Here is an 8,734-nt window from a genome sequence, read left to right as displayed (position 1 = left end):
GTTCCAGCAAGGACTCCTCCAGAAGTTCCACCAGGCATTCTTCCTGGAATACCTCCAGGAGATTCATCAGGGATTCCTCCAGGAGTTCTACCAAGGATTCCTCCAGGAGTTCCACCAAGGATTACTTTTTACCAGGGATTCCTATAGGAAGTATAGGAAGTCTACCAAGGTTTCCTTTAGGAATTCCAGCAATGATTCCTCCAAAACTTCCTTCAGGGGTTCGTCCAGGAATTCCGCCAAAGACACCTGGACTCCGCCAAAGAGTTGCAACTGGAATTCCTTCAAGACTTCTACCGCAGATTCTTTCACTATTGTCCCCAAGAACTTCTTTAGGAAATTCACTAAAAATTCTGCTAGAAGTTTTTCCAAGAATTTGTGGTTGAATTTCTGAAGGAGTTTCAGATGGATGATGGAGTTACTGTATGAAGTTGTGATGGAATCCCGAGCAAAGCTTGAGAGCAAAACGATAACTCGTTTTGATGATTTGAAATCGCCGAATATGATTACTTAATTTAATATCTTTTTGATCGTTTTAACCAGGCCTATGCTAAGAGCTCATATTTAGCGTAGCCAACTCCAACACCAACGCCGAGCAACGTACGTCAAATCTGAAAAAGCTCATCATCATTTTTCATTTTTTTTTTCATTTATTTAGTTAACATCTAAACAGATAACACTGAATCAACAATTTGACGCCACAATGCACGGTTCGAGGCCGCATCTCTCCATCCTCGGATACGCCCCACGCTCGCCAAGTCGTTTTGCACCTGGTCTGCTCATCTCGCTCGCTGCGCTCCACGCCGTCTCGTACCTGCCGGATCGGAAGCGAACACCATCTTTGCAGGGTTGCTGTCCGGCATTCTTGCAACATGTCCTGCCCATCGTACCCTTCCCTACCCCTAGCTACCTTCTGGATACTGGGTTCGCCATAGAGTTGGGCGAGCTCATGGTTCATTCTTCGCCGCCACACACCGTCTTCTTGCACACCGCCAAAGATGGTCCTAAGCACCCGTCTCTCGAATACTCCGAGTGCTTGCAAGTCCTCCTCGAGCATTGTCCATGTTTCATGTCCGTAGAGGACAACCGGTCTTATAAGCGTCTTGTACATGACACATTTGGTACGGTGGCGAATCTTTTTCGACCGCAGTTTCGTCTGGAGCCCGTAGTAGGCCCGACTTCCACAGATGATGCGCCTTCGTATTTCACGACTAACGTTGTTGTCAGCCGTTAGCAAGGATCCGAGGTAGACGAATTCCTCGACCACCTCGAAGGTATCCCCGTCTATCGTAACACTGCTTCCCAGACGGGCCCTGTTGCGCTCGGTTCCGCCCACAAGCATGTACTTTGTCTTTGACGCATTCACCACCAGTCCAACTTTTGTTGCTTCACGTTTCAGGCGGGTGTACAGTTCTGCCACCTTTGCAAATGTTCAGCCGACAATGTCCATGTCATCCGCGAAGCAAATAAATTGACTGGATCTGTTGAAAATCGTACCCCGGCTGTTACACCCGGATCTCCGCATGACACCTTCTAGCGCAATGTTGAACAACAGGCACGAAAGTCCATCACCTTGTCTTAGTCCCCGGCGCGATTCTAACGAACTGGAGTGTTCGCCCGAAATCTTCACACAGTTTTGCACACCATCCACCGTTGCTTTGATCAGTCTGGTAAGCTTCCCAGGGAAGCTGTTCTCGTCCATAATTTTCCATAGCTCTACGCGGTCTATACTGTCGTATGCTGCCTTGAAATCAACGAATAGATGGTGCGTTGGGACCTGGTATTCACGGCATTTTTGAAGGATTTGCCGTACAGTAAAGATCTGGTCCGTTGTCGAGCGGCCGTCAACGAAGCCGGCTTGATAACTTCCCGCGAACTCGTTCACTAATGGTGACAGACGACGGAAGATGATCTGGGATATCACTTTGTAGGCGGCATTAACGATGGTGATCGCTCGAAAGTTCTCACACTCCAGTTTGTCGCCTTTCTTGTAGATGGGGCATATAACCCCTTCCTTCTACTCCTCCGGTAGCTGTTCGGTTTCCCAGATTCTGACTATTAGTTTGTGCAGGCAAGTGGCCAGCTTTTCCGGGCCCATCTTGATGAGCTCAGCTCCGATACCATCCTTACCAGCTGCTTTATTGGTCTTTAGCTGTTGAATGGCATCCTTAACTTCCCTCAAGGTGGGGGCTGGTTGGCTTCCGAATAGCTCAACATCATAAAACATCCAAATTCAGCTTTCTTCAATATGCAACTTTAATCGGGAATATTCATTAAATATGACTAATGAGTTTAATTGATTCAAAACTTATGTACATGATCAATTTTTTTTTTACTTATTGCGCTTTTTGCACTTTATAAGAGTTCTACGAGATTTTTTTTTCTCACAGTCATCTTTTTCTCACACTCAATACACTCAAAAAAGTTTGATTTTCCGTGTATAATATTTGTGTGTGAGTGCTCAATCCTCAATCTGAAAACAAATAGACGTCAAATCATGGCGGGAATCGATTTAGTGTACACGCTTACATATGACTAACGAGTAATGGGTTATAATTGGGAAAATTTCAGTAACAAAAATCGATCAACCCGAAATGAGAGTGGGTGTGAGAAAAAAAAGCGGGCAAATCACAATTGGCGATTTGGCGTTGCAAGAAAAAGAAGAAGCAGAATGTCGCGCATTCGAAAAATTAGCACGAGAAAGGATAGGAAGAACATTACCGCATAATTACAAAATGTACATGGATATTTTCCCGTGCGGTCGACAACAGTATCCTATACTGTTGACAACTGTAAATGAACAATCTCATATAAAGTTTTAACAGTTTGTGGTACGGTTATTTGACAAATAACAATATGTAGAATGGGTTGTTAAGTTATGTCACCTTAAAAAATCGTCTGTTTTCGCGTGCAAAATTTTCGCTCAACAGTATGATAAAATGTTGACATATAATGCAGGAAATAAAGAACATTTTAGAGACAGCATGTTATATGTTGACATTTAGTGATGATGTCGAGCAGTTATGGTTGAATCGATCGAAAAGTATTCGATAACCGCAACGTAAACTGTGAAGCTATATCTTACATCGTAATAATGATTCTGACCATATAACATGTTGTTTTTTATTATGCGGGTTTTAAAAGACTTCTCAAAAATTCTAGAAGTAATTTATTTAAAAACGGTTATCAGTACGGGGTTGGAAATGCTTAATACTGTTAATAAAATGAAACATCAAAAATAAAATTATGAAATCTAAATTATACATCTATTATGCAGTGCAAAAGAATTCCAACCCCGCGCTGATACTCGTTTTTAATTAAATTACTTTTAGAATTTTTGAGAAGTGTTTTAAAATTTTCTTCCTATCCTTTCCCGTGCTAATTTTTCGAATGCGCGACATTCTGCTTCTTCTTTTTCTTGCAACGGCAAATCGCCAATCTACACATAACTCTTCAAATTGGTGAAATCGGCAATATAGCAGAAAAATCTTACTGTAACAACAAATCGAAAACTATTCCTGCAATCGATGAGAGCAAATCGAAAACTAAATTGGATATGGGTTCCGATAGCAATTAAGTACACAGTTTGATGTCAGATCATACAATTTAGAATTCTACAGAAAAATGAGATCAAAATATGTAATCAATCATGATGATTCATATTTGGAATCAAATTATGATTTCTATTTGATATCGAAATCAAAATATGTTTTCTATAGGCTCTCATTATGTTTTCAGACTTTGCTCGGGACTCCTGGTGGATCAGTTTGATGGAAGCTTTGTACAATTTTTTTAAGGAAATCCTGGAAGAATGTGGAAGGATTTTCTTCCATAAATTTTTGGTGTTATTTCTGGAAGAACTCCTAAAGAAAAAAAATCCTGAATTTTCAGGAGGAATTCCTGGTAATGTTCCTGGAGAAACTTTTTCAGGAATATCACCAGAAATTTGGTTTGGTTTGCTGGTGGAATGCCCGCTTAAATTTCCCTTGGAGGAGGTAAAATCAAAGCCAAAGGCTGATTGTTTCATAGTTACAAGCGATGAGAGTTTTGAATAAGTAATGAAGCATTCTGTCATTTCTACCTGATATTCCGTATATTGTCTCTTACGATATTCTACTAGCCCTTCGCTACTTGAAGTAGTCTCGGAGTAATCTAAATGTGCACACATAGAAATAGTTTAAAGAACTAGTGATGCTGTCTTGAAGTCGGAAGAAAAGTAAACTTTCAACCAGGACTTACTGGGGAATCTGAGGAGCAGAATTATGATGTTTCAGATATTCGAGAAAAAACAGAACTGTGTGAAAGCTTATGGAAAATAATGATGGCATTCATACATACATATAATTTTTTCCCTTAACGTGGTAATCACTTTGACGTAGTGTGTTACGGTTTACGATATATTTATCGTATTTAGTCCTCGCTACCAACAGCAGTCTCTGAAATAAAATATAATTATCGCGCATTTGTGCGCGCTCATGCAGCATGAAAAGATAAAAAAAGAAAGAACGAAATTGTCCCCTGCAGGTTCCTTGGGGGCATTTCGGCTGTCACAAGAGTGGCCAAACTGACCTCGAAACTGACCAATGACCACTTTTATAACAACAGCGAAAATATTCATGAAAAATTTGTAAGAAAGAGCCGTCGCACGACATGTTTCGGAGCAAAACCAAAATTGTTCCCTTTACAGGCTTGAGGGCATCTCGAGTTTCTCAAGAGTGGCTAAACTGACCAATGATAACTTTTATAGCAACAGCGAGCTTATTCATGGAAAATCGTGAAGAAAGAGCCGTCGCGCGACATGTTTCGGAGCATAATCGAAATTGTCTCCTTTACAGGTTCCCGGGGGGCATTCTGGGCGTCACAAGAGTGGCCAAACTGGTCATAGACCACTTTAATAAGAACAGTGAGCCTATTCATGGAAAATTGTGAAGAAAGAGCCGTCACATGACATGTTTCGGAGCAAAATCGAAATTGTCCCCTTTACAGATTCCCAGGGGACATTTGGAAGCTTCCTGGGGATGTCCGTATGGAAGACTAAAATTCGGAAAAATCGCTATAAGACTCGTTATTAGTGTGGCAATATTGTTTTATATTGTATGATATGGGTTCCATGGAGAAAAATTGAGTAACTGGCGAAATACCCCAAACACCAGTTTGCTGGTATGGTACCCCAAGGGAATCTGGAATAATTCCGGAACCATCCAGAAAAATAGAAAAGTTATGATTTTTTCGAAATCAAACATCGCTTTCTCAAAGAGCTCGGCCTTTTGGGTGTTAAGCAAAGATTCGTCGGATACCTACAGCAAGGTGTCAAAGGTGTACCGCCTGGTCGACGAAGCAACAGGGAAGGTAACTATAAGTCGAGATGTTAAATTTTTGAATTCTTGCGGGACTGGTTCAGGCCGGGTGGAAGAGAATCTGGTTGTTCCATCGATCACTTTCCAACGGATGAAGCCAGCGGAAGAACAAATCGAATCCGATGACGATAAAGTCTGGGATGTCCCAGATGAACTGGATGAGTCAAGCGATGATGAAGTTGAGCCGCAATTCTGCGGCGCGCGTGCGACGGTAGATACGCCCCGAAGATCGTTGAGACCCAACCTTGGTGTAATGCCAAAGCGGTATACATGCAGTGCACAAACTTCGGTTCAGAAGGCGCCGGAAACATTGAAGCAAGCGCTGTCCAGCCCGAACAGCACCGAGTGGCGCAAAGTGATGAAGGAAGAACTGGCGTCAATGCAAGCGAACGATACCAGGGATTTGGTCGACCTGCCGGTCGGAAGCCGCACCATCGGATGCAAATGGGTGTTCACTCTGAGGCGGGACGAAAATTGTAATGTAGCTTGTTACAAAGCCAGGTTGGTGGCGCAGGGGTTCAACCAACGACACGGGACGGACTATGGAGAAGTTTTTTTTTTCTCTTCTTTATTAATTATTTAGACAGGCTTTCAGCTCTTGGCTGGTTCACCTCTGAGGAGAAGTTTTTGCACCCGTTGTGCGACACGCCACGTTTCGCACTTTGATGTCTGTAGCTGCCAAGAAGAAGATGTGTGTCAAGCAATTCGACGTCAAGACGGCGTTCCTAAACGGCAACCTTGAGGAGGAGATCTTCATGAAGCAGCCTCCAGGGTTTGTCGTCAGCGGCGAGGAAAGCAAGGTATGCCGTTTGAAGAAATCCTTGTATGGGCTTAAGCAAGCGGCCCGTGCCTGGAATCAGCGTCTTCATGAGGTTCTGGTAGCGGATGGATTCGAGTGATGCGAGGCAGATCCCTGCCTGTATAGGAAGCGAGTCGGTAGCAAGTGGTGCTACGTTCTCATCTATGTTGACGATCTCATCGTGGCGAGTACATGAACGCATCATTGGTGCGTTGAAGCTAATGCTGCAGAAGAATTTCCAGATCACCAGTCTCGGCGCCGTCAAGTTGTACTTGGGAATCGAAGTTAATCGGGACCGAAACGGAGATTTCTTCATCAGCCAGCGGAGGTATATCGAGGACATTGTCCGTTCTGTCGGCCTACAGGACGCAAAAGTGTCCACCGTGCCAATCGATCCTGGATATTGCAACATAGAAGAGGACGGCAATCTGCTCCCAAACAATTTGAAGTACCAGAAGGTAGTTGAGCAGTTACTGTATATCGCAGTTAACAGCAGACCTGACATCGCAGCGGCAATATCGATCCTTAGTCGTAAGGTGAGTTGTCACACAACGTGACTATGACGAGCTGAAGCGAACAGTACGCTACTTGAAGGGGACGTCGGGCTTCGTTTGAGCAGCAGCTGTGATTCGTCCGGTCTGATCGGTTTCGCCGATGCCGATTGGGCGGAATGTCGCACCGATCGGAAATCCAATTTCGGGTACGTGTTCCAGTACTGTGGAGGCACAATATTGTGGGCTTGCCGGAGCAAACCTGGGTCTCCTTGTCCACAGCAGAAGCGGAGTTTGTAGCCCTTTCCGAAGCATCCCAGGAGGCGGTTTGGCTGCAAAGATTGTTGGAGGACCTAGGTGAAAGAACGAAGATATTAGTACATGAAGACAATCAGAGCTGTTTGAAGTCTAGTCAGTACTTTTCAAGTCCAGTCCTCCGATTTGTCCGATCTTTGTCTTTGTCTTTGTCTGTGGCCACCCTTTTCCACATAGTGCGTGGGTCACTTAACCATCTCCCAGACTCCACCGGTAGAGGTTATAGACGGCCTATGGCTTGTGAAGGCGATGAAGCGCAAACGCGATGGGCTTTCGGCCTTCGAGTTGGCGACGGAATAGCTGAACGCTATCATCGACTTTGCGTCATCGAAGCATAATATCAGTAAGGAACTCAAGAGGAGCGTGCTGAAACTTCGAAAGTCGATGCTGGACGCCAAGCTGGAAAAGGCGGTCGGGACGGCCAAGTGTAAACCCGTGAAATCCGTGGAGTCGAGGTCTACCCAGACTGAGGCCCAAGGATTCGCGGACTCGGGCAAGGTCGAATCGACCGAGGGCGTGCCAGCGAAGACGGTGGTGCCAAAGTCTACCCAGACTGAGGCTCAAGTATTTGCGGGTACGTCGGAGGTGACTGCTCCAATGGAGCAGACACAAAAACGGGGGAGACAGTCTGCAGGTGATGAGTTCCCTGGGGGCCGCTCCAAAACGCGGAGGGTTACTACCCCGAATAAGGGTAGTGGGGCTGGGATGCTGAACCCCGGCCAGGTACCTCCAAAACCGGGGGATGTAGGACCTGGAAAGGTCCGTCCACCCAGGAAAGACGGTGGTAAGGGGTTACGGCAGGCTGAAAGCTCTCAGCCGCACCAGACCAGGGAAATAGAGGGAGATGACGCCTCCTGGACCCTAGTCAAGAACAAGAGGAAACCGAAGACGTCAAGGGCCGAAAAGAAGGCCCAGGCGAATGAGGGTAGCAAGAAGTCTAGGGTAGGCGTCAATCGCTCCAGGGGCGATGCCCTAGTCATCAAAACGGACGAGGCTAAGTACTCGGACGTCTTGAAGGCGATGAGGAGTGACGTCAAGCTCGGTGAACTCGGCGCCGACGTACGTCGAATAAGACGTACCCAGATGGGCGAGATGATCTTCGAGCTGAAGCGGGGCGTCTCGCAAAAGGGCGCCGCCTACAAAAAGTTGGCGGAGGAAGTCCTAGGCGAGACGGTCAAGGTGAGGGCACTCACGACGGAGGTGAATCTAAGGGTTAAAGACCTGGACGAGATCACCGAAGCCGAAGAGCTCGTCACGGCACTGCGGCGACAGTGTGAAGTGGAGACGCCCACCGCAGCCGTTCGGCTACGGAAAGGTCAGGCAGGGACACAGGTAGCATTGGTTCGACTATCTGCAGTGGACGCCTCCAAGGTAGTCAAGTTAGGGAGCGTCAAGGTGGGATGGTCGGTATGCCCTGTGGGCATATACGAGCAACCCGAAGTTTGCTTCAAGTGCCTGGAACCGGGGCACAAGCAATGGGACTGCAAAGGCCCTGACAGAAGCAATCTCTGTCGACGCTGCGGATTGGAGGGACATAAGGCACAATGCTGCACGAACCCTCCCAATTGTTTGATTTGTTCCAGCAAAGCTGTAAACAGCAAGCACCCCATGGGGGTTCGATGTGCCCGGCGTTTAAGCGTGCTGCAAAATCAAAGTGCAGGTAACGCAGCTGGCTTGCTCGGCCTCGCCAGAGTGTTTGGTGTGCGCAGGTTTAGAGGAAACGGCGGAACACGTGTTGTTCGTGTGCTCACGTTTTCGCGCAATGCGTGACCACA

This window comes from Armigeres subalbatus, chromosome 1, assembly GCF_024139115.2.
Source record: "Armigeres subalbatus isolate Guangzhou_Male chromosome 1, GZ_Asu_2, whole genome shotgun sequence".
NCBI classification, from domain to species: Eukaryota; Metazoa; Arthropoda; class Insecta; order Diptera; family Culicidae; genus Armigeres; species Armigeres subalbatus.
This window is presented reverse-complemented; position numbering follows the sequence as displayed.